This window comes from Sceloporus occidentalis, unplaced genomic scaffold (assembly GCF_023333645.1).
Source record: "Sceloporus occidentalis isolate IW3139 unplaced genomic scaffold, rSceOcc1.0.p SCAF_1, whole genome shotgun sequence".
In the NCBI taxonomy this organism is placed as follows: Eukaryota; Metazoa; Chordata; class Lepidosauria; order Squamata; family Phrynosomatidae; genus Sceloporus; species Sceloporus occidentalis.
This window is the reverse complement of record NW_028316981.1, coordinates 167,859,117-167,875,242: the sequence shown is the minus strand read 5'-3', so window position 1 is coordinate 167,875,242 and position 16,126 is coordinate 167,859,117. Positions and strand designations below refer to the sequence as shown.

The 16,126-nt window shown below is 43.6% G+C and overlaps 1 protein-coding gene across 2 annotated transcripts in view; it reads right to left on the bottom strand.

Moving 5' to 3' along the window:
• The window catches only part of MAP3K12 (mitogen-activated protein kinase kinase kinase 12), a 164,653-nt gene that overhangs the window by 62,001 nt on the left and 86,526 nt on the right, over positions 1-16,126 (bottom strand). The window contains exon 1 of one of the 2 annotated variants that reach the window (XM_089481356.1): positions 3,820-3,890. The exons of the other annotated variant lie outside the window; for it this stretch is intronic. The gene's annotated coding sequence lies outside the window, so the exon portion shown is untranslated. Of the gene's footprint in view, positions 1-3,819; positions 3,891-16,126 lie in introns of those variants that run through there. 2 annotated transcript variants of the gene reach the window in all.

The following is a 16,126-nucleotide window of genomic DNA, read 5'->3' as shown; positions in this document are numbered from 1 at the left end:
TCTTGACAGTTTTAACCCTTCTGTCCTCCATGCCCCCCCTTCTTAGACAAACCATCTGGTCAGATCCTCTTTATGGGAGAGTAAAGAAGGGTGGATTTGATTTGAGGAGGGGAGGTGACAGGCTTCACAGCAGAAACAGATGCAGTAAGGTCAGAGGGAGGAGAGAAGACAGAGAGAAGTGAGAGAGGAGATATATCTGGCATGCATGTCAGATGGAAACATAGATTTGGGCAAAGTACTGCAACATATAGGAGATTTTCCAAAGGGGAAGCCATGTTAGTCTGTCCCACCAAAAATCAAAACCAAAGTGGGGCACCTTGATGATTTAACACACCTACTACACTTTATGCTTTCTTAGGCTATATACACACTGCAGAAAAATCTAATTTGACACCGCTTTAACTGCCATGGCTCAATGCTACAGAATGCTGGGGATTGTAGTTTCATGAGACATTTAGTCTTCCCTGTCAGAGATCTCTAGCATCACAACAAATGACAAATCCCAGGATTCCCTAGGATAGATGCATGGCAATTAAAGTGGTGTCAAACTGGATTATTTCTGCAGTGTGGATGAAGCCTTAGACTGCAGCCCACTTCATCAGAAACTTCAAGTACAAGTACATGGAGCATATGTACAGCTGGGAACAGAGATGTGTGTAGGTGGAAGGATATCTACAACCCTCACAGACTGGCAAACAAGAGACACCAATATGGAAAGTTACAGCAAGCCAAAAGAGTATTGCTGACACTGTCAAGAGGACATTCTGCCCCTTGGGCAGCCCTTGGCTGGGCAGAGAAAAGCTCAGGTATTCAAGTACTGGTGAGAGCTTTTCTGAGTTGTTCTCCCTCTCCCACTGAAAGGGGCAAATGAACGAATAGAGACACAGGCAGAAAGATGAGGGTAAGAGCAGGGTTGATTTAGGGGTGCCCTTTGTTCACTGGGCTAAAATAAAATAAAAGTGAGCTGCATCTGGATTTGGCTGTACTCACAGTAGGCCCATCAAAAATAAATGGACCAGCATGGCATAGTAGTTTGAGTGTTAGATTAGGGAGACTAGGGTTCAATTCTCAGCTTGGCCATGAAACCCATTGGGTGATCTTGGCCAGATCACACTCTCTCAGACTCAGCAGAAGGCAAGAGCAAACCTCCTCTGAACAAATCTTACCAAGAAAACCCCATGATAGATACGCCTTAGGTTGCCATAAGTCAAAAATGACTTAGAGGCAGACAACAACAACAAAGGTCAGACTTGTACTGATTTCCAAGGGCTTATCCTAAATATGACTAGATCTAGGTCCAACCGAGACAGAGGCAGGCAGTGACTCCCAGGTCCAGGATAATACTGTGACCCCATGCTTTCCTCAAGTGAACCAGACTCTTTAACCACCCGTATTTCATCACATTCCTTTTAAGTAACAAGAGATCTTCATGTGATCAAATATCCTTGTCCCCTACATGGTCCTGTGCTCTTCCCCCTTGGACAACTGAACTTGGAGAGTTACTTTTTCAGGCTATATCTCCCTGAATCCCTCAGCCAGCATGGTCACTGGAAGTTATAGTGACCAAAAGCAACTTTTCAAGGTTTGTAAAAACAGTGCCAAATATGTCCTCCAAATTCACTTCCTCAAAGGAATGGTGAAGCTAGGAAGCACCCTCTAGCTACCAATAAAGCTAATGTGGCCACTAAGGAACAGAGTTGTGAATTACTTATGGTTCAGTGGAACCCACATCAGTAAGAAAGGGAAGTGGAACCTACAAGCAGACTGGGATGGGAAGGGCTGACTCTGATGTTTTTTTAGAGACCTTCCAAACTCCTGGCCTGGTTATGCTATTCTCTCTGCCAAATAGATAATGAAAATATTTATTGATTCATTCATTCATATGTAAACCATCTCAAAAGTCCAGTACTGACAACAATAAATTTACAATCAACCAGTTAAAAAAAGAAGAAGCAGGGAAGTATACCAGTATGAAATACTGTCTCTCACACTGGATTATCCCTAGCCTATTGAAAGCTATGTTCAAACATTTCCAAAACAAATTCAGGCTTAAAATCTTCAGATTGTCCAAGTCTGACATCTATAGATCCCTCTTCTGCCTTTTGGATTCAAACATGGTGAATGGCTGCTACTGAAGATGAGCAGCCATAGCTCCATAGTAAGTAGTAACACATGTTTGTTTCTCTAATGTCCCAGATTCAGTTTCTAACACTTTCAGTTAAAAAGAAGTTCAGGAATTTAGGCTGCATAAGATCTTGGCCTAGTTAGAGAATCACTGTTAGTTTGAATAACCAACCTTGTCAGGATAGATAGACCAATACCTTGGCTCTGTATAAGGCAGTTCCCCAGAACACTGGATACCTTTCCTCAAAGCAGTTAGCCCTTGTTGTTGCTTTTGGCAAGAGAATGGCTTATTGTGGGTCTCAGTTCCATGCCAAAACCACCCAAATGGTATTTGTCCACCATACAATCACAGAAACTGCTTGCTTGCACCCTTTTCCCCTGGAAAAGGGTGCTAGTACTCTTGAGTAGCAAGTACTCAAAATCTCCACACTAACATACTGCCATGGGGCAACATTCTCAGGAGCCCCTTGGTCCTCCCAGCACACTTTTATCCAGATTTAGTCACACATCCATATCTCAATAAAACTCCAGCATATTTTACTATCTCAGTTCCCTCCAATTTTACTTTCTAAAAATGGAGGTCAGTCACACTTCCCCATCCAATCCCTTTTTTCATTTCTTCTCAACAACTACTGGAGACTCTGATTTGGGGACGTAGTTGCTAACAGCACAATCCTAGGCATGCATATCTGCCTATAAGAAACACTCGTTGAGTTCTGTGGGATTAGTGTTCGATTCCCAGCTCAGCCATGAAGCCCACTGGGTGACTTTGAGCAAGTCACACTCTCTCAGCCTGAGAGGAAGGCAATGGCAAGCCTCCTCTGAACAAATCTTGCCGTAAGTCTAAAACATGTCTGAAACGTGTGCCGTAAGTCTGAAATGACTTGAAGGCACACAAACTGTAGCCAGGAATGGTTTAGGAGTGAAGCCTCAAGCGTCCCAAATGTATTTCGCCTTCTCTGCAAAATAAGAAAATCTTGCTCACCTGGGCTTTGTTGAATCAATCTGACACTTGAATTTTCCCCAACCATAGTCAGTGCCATTTGTCTTTCCTTATTGTATTCTTCCAAATGATCTTGCTTTAACTGTAACCTCTGACCTCCTGCCCAGATAATCCCAACAGGTGGATTCAAACCGTTTTAGCACGAACTAACTTGTCAATGCCATGTGGTTTTGTTTATCTCCTTTTCAACAGGTTCTTTGGCTGGGAAATTTAATCAAAAGGGAAGAACTTCAGTGCAGTATCTCTCATTGTGTCCCCACCCCCACCCCCCTTACCTCTCGCAAACATCTTCTCAAAGTAAATTTAGCAAATCCACTCATTTATCCTCAGCACAGCATAGTAAAACCATCATCTTTCCCATTCATAGATCTCTACCTTCCTTTATCACCTGAGACTGAAGCCCCAGACGTGCTTGGGAGTGAATCACATTAAAAACAATGGAACTTTGGAAGAACAGGGCTGAACGACTTCTTTACATGCACAGGGTTCAGCAGGGTTGCAGGACTACCTATGCAGGCTAGCCCTCCATAAAGTCATGCATTCATCTCAGTGACAGCCATGCCTCCCATCTGTCTAGCCATCCATCCATATCAAAATCAATCTGTACAGCATTTACCTTTCAGGACACCCGTGCATGGACACACACACTGTCACACATATGTACACACACCGCCGCACACTGCCTCTCCTACCCATGTGTCGCCACCTCCGTTGCTGCAGTCTGGGCTCCTCTCGATGCCTGCCTCTTCCAATTTCTCTCTCTCTTTCCCTCTCTCTCTCCTTCCCTCTCTCCCTCCTCTTTAGTTAATCTCTCCATTCCTTCCCCTCCTTGCACAATCGGGCTCCAGCCAATGGGCTGCTTTGGCAGCCGTCTCTGCTGCAGGTAGCTCAGTGGCTTGGCTACTGATGTCATTGCAATGGAACGCAGGAACCAAGGTGAAGTGTGCCATGTGGGGGCTGACGGTGCCCAGCCTCCAACTGGAAGCAGCAGAAGGCATGGGTAGGCAACAGCACTCACCTCTTCCTCCACCCCTCTCAACCATGCTTACTTGTTTTGGAGTCTGTCTTCTCAATTTCCATTTCAGCAATACTGCAGACAAGAGCGGGAGAGCAGATAGAGGAAAAGCTGGACTCTGTTAAAGCATCTCCCTCCCAGATGGCAGTAAAATTGTACATAGGCATGTCTCATCTACAGGGTTGCCATGGGTCAGGACTGACTCAAGCATGGTTTACAACAACAACAACAACAACAACAACAACAACAACAACAACCTATCTGTGAGAGCCAGTGTGGTTTGAACATTGAACTACAACTCAGACAGCAGCTGGCTAGGAGATGAGGTACTTATAGAGTGAGTACCAAGAAAAAGATGCTGTATACAAAACCCTATCAGAGATCAGAGTTTGATTCCCTACTCACCCTTGGAAACCCACAGGGTGGCCTTGGGCTAGTCACACTCTCTTAGCCACAGAAAGCCCCATGATATGGTGGTCATAAGTTGGAAATGACTTGAAGGCACACAACAACAACATCTATCTGTAGGCTAGGATGTATATAAAGCTCCCCTATGCTAGTTTTTCCCAAGTTGATTCCTTTCAGAGGTTGGATGACAATTCCCACCACCCCACGGTGACCAGATGTCATAACCACAAGGGAGAACAAGGCACTGCAACATGTAGGGTGCTCAGGAAAAATGTAGGGCATTACAAAATAAAAGCTAAAAACACTAATATAAATATAAATTCTGCTTGTTAGTCATGCTAAAAATGGAGGACGTGTTGCACTTTTTCATGGACAGATGGTTGAAATGTAGGACATGTCCTGGAAAATAAGGATATCTGGTCACCATGCATTGCCCCCCCCCCAGCATAATTGAGGCCATAGGAGTTGGTGCCCAACTCATCTGTAAGGTGCCAAGCTGGCGTGGGGATGAGGTAGTTCAAGAGTGAGTACCAAGAAAAAGATCCTCTATACAAAACCCTATAAAATGCAACTAATAAGATTTGGTGATTCACAGTCACTCAGATCTCTGATACTGCACGATGAAGTAGAATATGAAGACAACAGCAGCTTCCAACTCACACTGTCTAGCAAATGTGCTCAGAGGCATATTGCTTCAAATATTGGAAGGAAGCTATCATCTGATATACCCTCAGTGCAGAAATAAAGGAGTTTGATACCACTTTAACCATTACAGCTCCATCCTGTGGTATTCTGGGATCTGTAGTTTGATGAGGTATTCATCCTGGCCTGTCAGAGAGCTCTGGTGCCTCACCAAACTACAAATCCCAGAATTCTGTACTAAAAGTGGTGTCAAAACTGTTTTATTTCTGCAGTGTGGATACACCCATTATTCTAAATAGGTACAGTTGATCCTCTTTTGCTATCTAAACATTGGAGATGATCCCCAGTGCTTACCAGCCATTTTAATTGTGAAAATGCCCTAGAAGTAGTCTTGGGAACAGAAAGTACAGAAACTGTCTTAATTTAATAAAATCTCCAGTGGTTGCATATACAAAATCTCCAGTCTCCATGCACTTTGTCCTTCCTATTATCCATGTTGGTTTTCTTGTCTCCCTTTACCCAAGACTCTTCCTAAACTGCAGTTCCTCTGAGAACTGCAACACTCTTCTCTGTCCCCTTACAGCTATTCACTGGAGTTTATCAAGCGGGAGGAATTTCTCTTAAATTCGAATGAAAAGAAAGTGGGGCCAAAACGCATTCACTTAAAGTCGCTAGTTTTGTGCAATTACGTGAATGTGCATTGCATTCGAACTGGCTTCTCATTGCCCGAAAGTAGCATGCCATTGCCCGAATTTGCATGTGGCAGTCTATCACACAATAACGTGAAACCCCATGATTGCGTTCGAACTGACTTCCCATTGCACAAATTTGTGTGTAGTGGGTTATCACGCAATAATGTTAAACCCCATGATTGCATTCAGATTGCCATCGGATTATACTTCCAATTGTCTGATAAACTCCACTGTCTCTCCAGGCAGCCTAGACAAATGTCCCATTCATCAAAAGATGGGTTGGCTGTACTCCTCAGTTTTACCCACACCCATATATATACAGTATGAGGCTTGGGAATGGAAATCAAACTAGCCAGGCATGAGATAAGTAGTATGTCCCCACCCCTAACCCCCTGCTGCTTCAAATTATGATTAGGGGAAAAATAATCCCCATTATGCAGATGGGACTCTTGATTGCAATTTGCCTGATATAGTCTGGTATTCCCATCACTGAGGTAATATTTGAACTAATATTTATCCAGATCTAATAGCGGACTACATCATTTCTCATATTCAGTAACTGAACTGAAGAATTTGTTTCCTTGGATGGATTGTAACATATGAGTTAAATGCATGGATTCACTGAGATTTTTAGTTAATTATTTCCCAACTTTGCAATGTGTAACTTAACACACACACACACACACACACACACACACACACACACACACATATATATTTTACTCTATCATCACATCCCCTAGCATTATGGAAATAACAAGAGTTCTATGACATACAGTCCTAATGCAACACTCAAATCACTACACCAACCTGGTTAGGAACATAAAATTGCTGGCGGGGGGGGGGGGGGGAGATCATTCAACATTTCTGTGCCCCAACAAGGAGCAGCCAATGTACAGCCCAACAAATTATGACAAAGCTAAAAATGGTCCCCTTCACTGTTTAAAGCAAGATGCATAGCACCCAAGGCCAACTGAATCATCTTGGTACTTGAGTCAGAATCTCCCATAGGCTCCTCTATGCCCACCAAGTGGCAGCTGGTGGCTTCCCTGTCAATGGGGTGGTGAATTCACTCCAGGTCTTACAGAATCAATACAAAGGACTGAGCCTACTTTGGAGGTAGACTTAAGCGCATTGGATAGCTCCTTTACAACTCAGAGCAAAATCCGGAGCTGATTTACCATCCCACTGACAAGAACACCACTAGTTGCCATTGATCCCAACCTAGCCCCCCCTCAAGCTGGTGCAAAAAAAGAAAGTAACAATTTTTGCCCTTTTCTGACACCCCAGATCTGGGGCCTTAGGTAATCGCTCCATTCTTCATAACAGTGAGGCCGGCCCTAACCATGCAGCAGGGGTTGTACACCAAGGGATGTGGTGGTATCATCAACTAAAATACTGGAGAGATGTGACAGGGGAAGTAGAATGGCAGGGGATGGACACCTCTCACCAGCCCCTTTTTAAAAATAGCTCACATGCTTTGAATTTTTTATTGCTTATCACTGAGCTGGAGCACCATGGACTAAAGTTTGGGAATCATTGTCTTGGAATCATTTCTAGGTTGTAGACTCCTGTGTCCAGTGTAAATTGGTGATACAAAACATATTATATTAAATGACATAAAACTGAAATGAGTAAGTTCTTATGTTGATATGCAAGAACAAACAACACCAGTTGTATCACTGAAATCTAGGTTTACATACTGAAATACTGTACAATGAGACTATGCACACAATTAAAAAGTACCCCAAAAGCAGAAGAACACACATCCCCTTGAGATGAATCTTCCTAGTAAAGGGGGAATTCCCATTTGCAGTAACTTGCAAAACTTAGCAGATTCAAATTTTGTTTGGAAAATAATTTTTAGTGATAATGGAGCTGACATAGACTCTTGCTTGGGCCAGAAGGGGAGACATTGGCTATACAAACATTTGAGAGCATCAGCGCACATTTGCATTTGATCTGTTTGAAAGAGCTTGTGGGGTAAAGGAAGCCTTAGGCTGCACCTGCATTCCAGAAATAATCCAGTTTGACACTACTTTAACTGCCATGACTCCATGCTATGGAATCCTGGGATATACATTTTGTTGTGACACCACAGCTCTCTCACAGAGAAGACTAAACATCTCACAAAACTACAAATCCCAGGATTCCATAGGCTAGAGCTATGGCAGTTCAAGTGGTATCAGACTGCACTAATTCTGCAGTGTAGATCCAGCCAAAGTGAGGCTTGACAGGTAGGTATACATGTACATGCACATGCTGGGACTTACATCATGCACAGATCAATTCCACTTTTTTTTCTCCATCACATGTTCAATGTTGTTGCTCACCAAATGGAAACCTCCATTTGGCTGTCTTTCAACTTATGGTGACCCCATCATTGTTAGAGGGTTTTCTTAGGCTAGGAATACTCTGAGGTGGTTTGCCATTTTTCTTACTCTGGTATTTCTTGGTGATCTTCCATCAAAATACTAACTACTCCTGCTTATGTTGGAAATGATAGACAGCTCTCATGACCTATACCCACTGAAAACCTTCTCTTTCACAAACTGGGCTAGTCCGTGTATACAGTTGTCCAAGTTGTTGACCACTCCTACATCATGTGGCAGAAAATTCTGCAGTTTAACTCTAACACTTTAAAGGTATTTTTGGCTAACTCAAAATGATGTGGACAGGAAGGTTAACTCCATACCATCTTGAAGTTCATGAGGAGAACAACAGCTTTAAAATGAAAATCTCTGTTAAGTGTGGAAGGTCTCTATGTGATTCGAAACCCCCCAGAATAAGGATTATTGGATGTTTGGAGAGACTGCATGCAATGGAAGGGCATAGAGTCATTCTGCTCCCTCTCCTTTTGGGGTCAGAACACCCAAACAGGGCTTTAGTATTCTGTAGAGATTTACTCTCTTATCTATCTAGATTGCCCAGTCGTTGAGCTTCATTGGATTGTTGAACATTAATATGCAAGAGGAATGGTGGTGGTGGGATCGCTCATCACTTTCTTTATACCATGTATTATTTTATCCACTTTTAGTTTATCTCACTTGCAGTGCTTCCTAAATTAAAAGTCTTCAGACATTGTGGCTGCTCCTCATTGGGCAGTTGCTCCAGCTTCTTGATAATTTTGGTTGCCCTTTTCAGTACTTTCTTCTGTTCTACAACTGGGGCAGTGACCAGAATTGTACCACAGTATTCCAACCATGACCACAATGTGTATTTGTATTTGAGATGTGATGCTGGAGGAGAGTTGTGCAGATGCCTTGCACTGCCAAAAGGACCAATAAATGGGTCCCGGAGCAAATCAGGCAGAGATAATTTGGTGTAGTGGTTTATGTGTTGGATTATGACTCTGAAGAACAGGGTCTGAATTCTGGCTTGGCCACGAAACCCATTGGATGACCCTGGGCAAATAACATGCTCTCAGCCTTGGAGGATGGCTATGGCAAACCTCCTCAGAATAAACTTGTCAAGAAAACTCAGTGATAGGTTCATGACCTTAGGGTCTCCATAAGTCTGAAATGATGTGAAGGCACACAACAACAACAAATAGCAAATCAGGCCTAAATTGTGTCCAGAAGCTAAAATGACTAAACTGAGGCTGTTGCAATTTGGGCATATTATGAGAAGAGATGACTCACTAGAAAAAACAGTAATGCTTCGGAAGCTGGAAGGCAGTAGGAAAAGAGGAAGGCCCCATTCCAGATGGATAGACTCAAGCAAGGAAGCTATGGCTCTGAGTCTGCAAGATTTGAGCAGGGTTGTTGATGGTACGGTGATTTGCACATCTCTCATTCATAGGGTCACCATAAGTTGAAGTCAACTTAATAACAGCCCGAAAAACCCACAAAAATCTAACTTGATAACAGTTAACAACAACAACAATGTGTAATGTTGACAGATTTATTTTCAATTATTATCACATTGAAAAATGGAATTTTCCTTGTTTTTTAATAGCAGCTACACACTGAGTTCATTTTCACTAGAGGCACATGCAGCCCAATAATCTGCTATGCTAGCATTTCCCAATTTGTGGCTTCTCACATATTGGAGGTTTATAACCATCAGAAACCTTCCCTAACAATTATGCTGGTTGGTTCTTTGGGGACGTGTAGTCAAAAAATGTTTGGAGACCTAAGATTGTAACCACTGCGCTAACCTAAGCAATAATTATGGCCTCTAGCTGTGCAATGTGATACATGTTAAAAAATCTTTTTTTGTACCACGGAGACAATGACACAAGCTTCTAGACATGAAGACTAGAAACTTTACACTTTCAAAACTGAAAGGGGTTTTTTGAGGGGGAAATGAGGCAATGCACAGCCTGGAAATATAGCTGCAAATGTATCATTTTGAAAATGAAGAGGGAAAACACACGTCTAAGTTTCTATCTCCAGACCAACCAAAAATTCCAGCAGAAACAATCAGCCTTGTAAATAGATAAAAATGTATTTCAGCTATGAGAGGAAACAGTCAAGTCCACCAAATGCAGCATCCTTTCCTCCACAATGGCTAGCCAGTGTTTCTGGGAAGCCTGTAAGCAAGGACATGAGGGCAACAGTTCCTCTCTACTGTTCATTCCCAGCACCTGATAGTCAAAGACATCATTCTTCTTAGATAGAACACACAGAATGAAAATCAAGAAGCAGGAACAAATTGGTCATACCCAGCAAGTCACTTTCAGTGCGAAGAATAAAAGAAAAACTGTTTGCAGAATAAAAATTAAATCCAGCACTTTGCCACATACAGTACTTCACCCATAACTATTAAAAGGTTCAGACTGCCTGCATTCTATAGCTTGGAAGAGTTACTTTTTGGAACACATTGGCTGAGGGATTTTAAGAATTACTAGTCCAAAAAAGGAACTAACTGTTCATTACATACACACAGAAATGTCAAAATTATACCACCTGGCCATGTACAAATTTAGTTGCCCCTTGTGATCACTACAGAGCCTTGAGTCAATATTGGCAATATGAATGATGTGATGCCAGTAAGATGGCTTGCATAAGAGGCCTTACCTAAATGATTCTTCCAACTAGAGCTCTAGTTGTCAATTAATACGGAAGAAGAAGAGGAAGGAGGAGGGGAAGGAGAAAAGAGGAGGAATACTAGAATTTGCTGACCGTTAGATAGAAGTATAGTAGGACGGATATTCTCTTTCAAGGTTAGCTGACCTGCCAGCCCCAGAAACCCCTCTGTTCAATTCCCCTATAGATCCCCCCCCCATCAATGGGGTTACCACGATCATTACTGCCACTGCTGTAATATGATGGCTCAGTTGGTTTAACACCAAGAGGATGGAAGGCTACCTGGTTGTCAATCAGGTGCCACAAGTTGTTAACCTCAAAATGGGAGTGAAGATGAAAATATGTGTACTGTCTTTCAGAGGCGGACAGAAGCCTGAGTATCATCTAATGACAAAGTGCTACATTGGGGAGTGTTTTTGACTTTTATGGATGAACAACAACCAAAACGAAAAAAGCAGGGTCACCTCAAAATTGAACAATTCTCTCTGCATATGTGTATGCCTTCAAGTCACCTGTTGACTTATGGCAACCCCATGAATTTCATAAGGTTTACTTAGGCAAGGAGGTGGTCTTGCCAGTTTCTTCTTCGGAAATATAGCCTACAGGCCTGGATACTTGTTGGCAGTCTCCCATCAAAGTGGAGCCCTGGTGGCGCAGTGGTTAAATGCCTGTACTGCAGCCATTCACTCGAAACCACAAGGTTTCGAGTTCAAGACCAGCAAAAGGGCCCAAGCTCGACTCAGGCTTGCATCCTTCCGAGGTCGCTAAAATGAGTACCCAGACTGTTGGGGGCAAATTAGCTTACTTGCTAATTAGCTTACTTGCTGTTCACCGCTATGATCTTTGGAATAGCGGTATATAAATACAACATATTATTATTATTATTATTATTATTATTATTATTATTATTATTAACCCTGGCTCACTGTGCTTAGCTTCCAAAACAAGATCTTGCCTTTAGGGTATTTAAGTTCCTACAGATTCTCTAACCCATAGTTGTTTGGGACTAGATTGTACCAGTATATTCAATTTACTCCAAAGTATGGCCGTGAGGTTCGGTAGGTAATTAGTTCTCCTGCCGCACATCATTATTTTGCATCTTGTTCTATACTCCTTCCCATCTTGGCCACTAGTTTTCACCTGGCTCCCATTGGTAGACATGGAGGTTGTAGTGAAATGCAAAGTCAATCTCTCATGGCTGACATCTGCTGTTCCTGTGATACTTTAACTAGCAATTTGCTCACTTCTTTCTCTTGCCTCTAAAGCAGCCTAGGAAAGATCCCATGAGCCAAAGGATGTACTCTAAATAGAACAGTCTTTCTTAGGCAGCGCTATGAGCTATGACTCATTCTCTACCTTAGTTGTACCTCTGTGTCCTAGCCTAGCATGGGTCTGCCCCTGTAGACATTGGCAGAACTCCGTTCTTACCCTGCCTCTCTACATACAAACACTTCTTTGTCTTTCATAGGGCCTCAGTTTCTCTTCTCCACTTCTCTTTCTCTCCTAGCCCTTCTTTTCAGTGCAGGCAGTTGATTTCCTGCAGCTCAGGACCATTCCTCACTCCTTTCTGCTTAGGGCTCAGAGCTGTTCACCGACTGCTTTGCATTTGGTCACAATCAGCAGTGCCACAACCCATGAGCAGTTTCAGTTGTTGTTGGGATCTTTGAGTAGCTCTCAGCCCTACGGGATCAGTCTTTTCCATTTGGAACAACATCTCCCTGAAATGAGTGGGGCCATGTTATCTTCAGATGTTTTTGGACTCTTATGAGTCCTGAGAAGCATAACCAATAGTGAAGAATCATAGAATCATAGAGCTGGAAGGGACCTCAAAGGCCATCCAGTTCAATCCCCTGCCATGCAGGAATACACCAACAAAGTACCCCTGAGAGATGACCATCCTCTGCTTAAAAACCTCTAAAGAAGGAAACTTTGCCACACTCCGAGGGAGATTGTATCATGGGAGATACAATCCAATTGCATCTTGATTATGAGAAATTCTGAATCCATGTCTCAGGTTTTGGCATGTTCCGCCACACAGGTTGTATTCTTCTCCTGACCTACCCTTTCATCCCTGGCTTTGACTTACTTCAGACTGTTACTTATATCCTAGGGTGTGTAGAAATAATGCAATTTAACACCACTTTAACTGCCATGGCTCCATCCTACAGTATCCTGAGATTTGTAGTTTGGTGAGGCATCAGTACTCTATGGCAGGGAAGGCTAAGGACCTTGCAAAACTACAAATCCCAGGATTCCATACGATGGCACTACAGCACATAGAGTGGTGTCAAACTGCATTATATCCACAGTGTAGATGCACCCGTGGTCTGAGAGGAAGATGAGCATTTGAACTTAACTGAATCTAGCCAGATGCAATTCAACAGGATCTAGAGCAGGGGTAGGCAACCTTTTTGAGCTGCGGGCTGGGTTGCTGTCCCTCAGACAACTGGGGGGCCGAAGCCGGGGGGTGGAGCTTCCACCCCCTGGGGGTGGGGCTGCGTGCCGGGGGTGGAGCCTCCACCCTCTGGGGGCAGAGCTTCCACCCCCAGGGGCGGAGCTTCCACCCCCAGGGGCCAGGCCACCTCCTTTTTGCCGGCCCCTGACGGGGCCCCAGGCCCTGTCAGAGGCCGGGAAAGAGCCGGCAGGGACCGCCAGCGCTGGAGGCCTCCCCATCTTTGCTGGCCCCTGATGCCAGGGGCCCGCTGCCGCCGTCGGAGCCCTCCTGGAGGGCCCCTGCGACAGCAACTGGCCTCCCAGGGACCCGCTGCCGCCGCCGGAGCCCTCCTGGAGGGCCCCAGCGACGGCAACTGGCCTCCCAGGGGCCCGCTGCCGCTGTCGGAGCCCTCCTGAAGGGCCCCAGCGACGGCAACGGGCCTCCCAGAGCTCCGGTGCGGCTCCTGGAGCCCCGTTTCAGGGCTCCGGAGGCCTCAGCGGGCCTCCCAGAGCTCCGGTGCGGCTGCTGGAGCCCGTTTCAGGGCTCCGGAGGCCGCAGCAGGCCTCTTAATGGGCGCCACCATTTTGCCCTTCAAAATGGTGGCAAAGTCGCCGAAATCGGCGGCAATTTCGGCGGCAGGAGGGACAGGGGGGGCGGCGGAAAGGCATCCGCGGGCCTGATCTGGCCCGCGGGCCGGAGGTTGCTGACCCCTGATCTAGAGGGTCAAAAGCTGTTGATCTTGATTTATGGGACCCACTTAGTTTACTACAGGTAAAGAATTGGAATACCTGAATTCTGTGATAGAACTGATATATAACACTTGCCTCTGCACTGCAGAAATAATCCAGTTCGATACCACTTTAACTGCTATAGCTCAATATTATAAAATTCTGGGAATTGTAGTTTTATGAGACATTTAGCCTTCTGTTAGACAACTCTGGTGCCACAACAAACTACAATTCCCAGAATTCCATAGCACCGAGTCATGGTAGTTAAAGTGGCATTGAATCGGATTATTTCTGCAGTGCGGATGCATCCAGCAAGATGTTTCTTCAAACCAAGAGAGAAAAACAGCACCTTCTAATGAGCTGGTGGCATTTTACTGATTGATTGATTTTAACTTATTCATATACATCTTTTCCCTCCTAAAGGTGGACTCATATCTGCTTACAATATGGTAAGGCAGAAAATTATTGGTTTAAGACAGTGGTAGAAAAGTCATGGCACCTTCAGTTTTTGTTGGATTATAACTCCCGTTAACAGAATTTACCAGCATAGCCTTTCATTAGGACTCATGGCAGCTGCAATCGAACATCATCTGCAAAGCTACCTTTTGCCAAGCTCTGATTTGCTACAGGAATAATAATATCAATATTCAATAATGCTTGTGTATTTGTTCCTTCAAGTCACCTGTAGACCTCTGGCACCCCCATCATAGGGTTTTCTTAGGCAATACAACTAGGGGGAAAGGAAAAAAGAAATGGCTTCAGCCTGAAGAAATGTGTTGTTTAAAATGGCTGACAACCAATGCAAAGGAAAGATCTTCCATTGAGTAAAACTTGAATTTAGTCAGTGCAACTGGAATTTTATGTTAAAAAAAACAAACAAGCTTGAATTCAGGTCTTGAAAATTTCAGAATCCCCCCAAATCTATGCAAAATAGGAAGCTGGAAAGTAAGTTTTTGAGTGTCAAAGCTCCAAGTCTCCCTGCCCCTACTTGAAAAATCTTGTATTTGGCTAGCACTGAAATGTCAAAGCTCATATTTATAGGCTTTTTCTCAAGCACATTTCAGCACTAATAAGAAATAGACAAGAATGAAAAGCAGAGGTAGTCTCAAGCTCAAATTCATTTGCAGCTATACTCCTCTTTTTTGTGTGTGTATACTCATGGTGGCTGGTTGTTCACATACCAGAATATCTGCTGACATTTCACAGATGAAAACTAGGATACATGTGGATGAGCAACCTCAGAGTGTGATCAAAAGGGTATGAGCATGAGGACAAACAAAATTACTCTCCAAAGGAAAGAAACTCTGGAATGTATGTACTGAATTCAGGAAATCCTGGAAAAAAGAAAGAAAAGGGGGGGGGGGGACTCCAAATAAAAAAAAGTCAATGTGGGGTAGGGTCTCCATCAGTTGGAAATGACTTGAAGGCACACAACAACAACATCTATCTGTAGTCTAGGATGCATATAAAGGTTCCTTACAATAGCTTTTCCCAAGCTGATTCTTTTTGGAGGTTGGATGACAACTCCCATCACTCCTCACCCAGCATAACTGGGGCCATGGGAGTTGTTGCCCAACCCATCTGTAGGGTGCCAAGGGGGATGAGGGAGTACTGTGATAGGGTCACCATATGTTGGAAATGATTTTAAGGTGCACAACAGCCACACAAAAAATGCAATACTCTTTGTGCATGCACACATGGCAGTGACATAATTATCAATGAATGTAACATGATATAATATGTAACTATAAGATCAAAATTTCTTTATTGGACCTGCTCAGAACTACAGCTTTCTCTCAGGTCGTTGGTCATCACATGAGCTCTGTGTTCACACCTGCACACTCTGCCCAATGCACATTATAAATCAGGTCAAATCCCTGCTTCCCCATAACATAACACTCACATAGTTACTGTGACCCAACCATAACTTACTTTACAGGGTTTTTGATAGGATAAAAGGGCAGTGAATGGTGGCTCAGAACAGGAATAAGAATTACAGTATTTATAGCTCAAGAAGATAAATGGAATAAAATTATTTAAGAAAAATAAT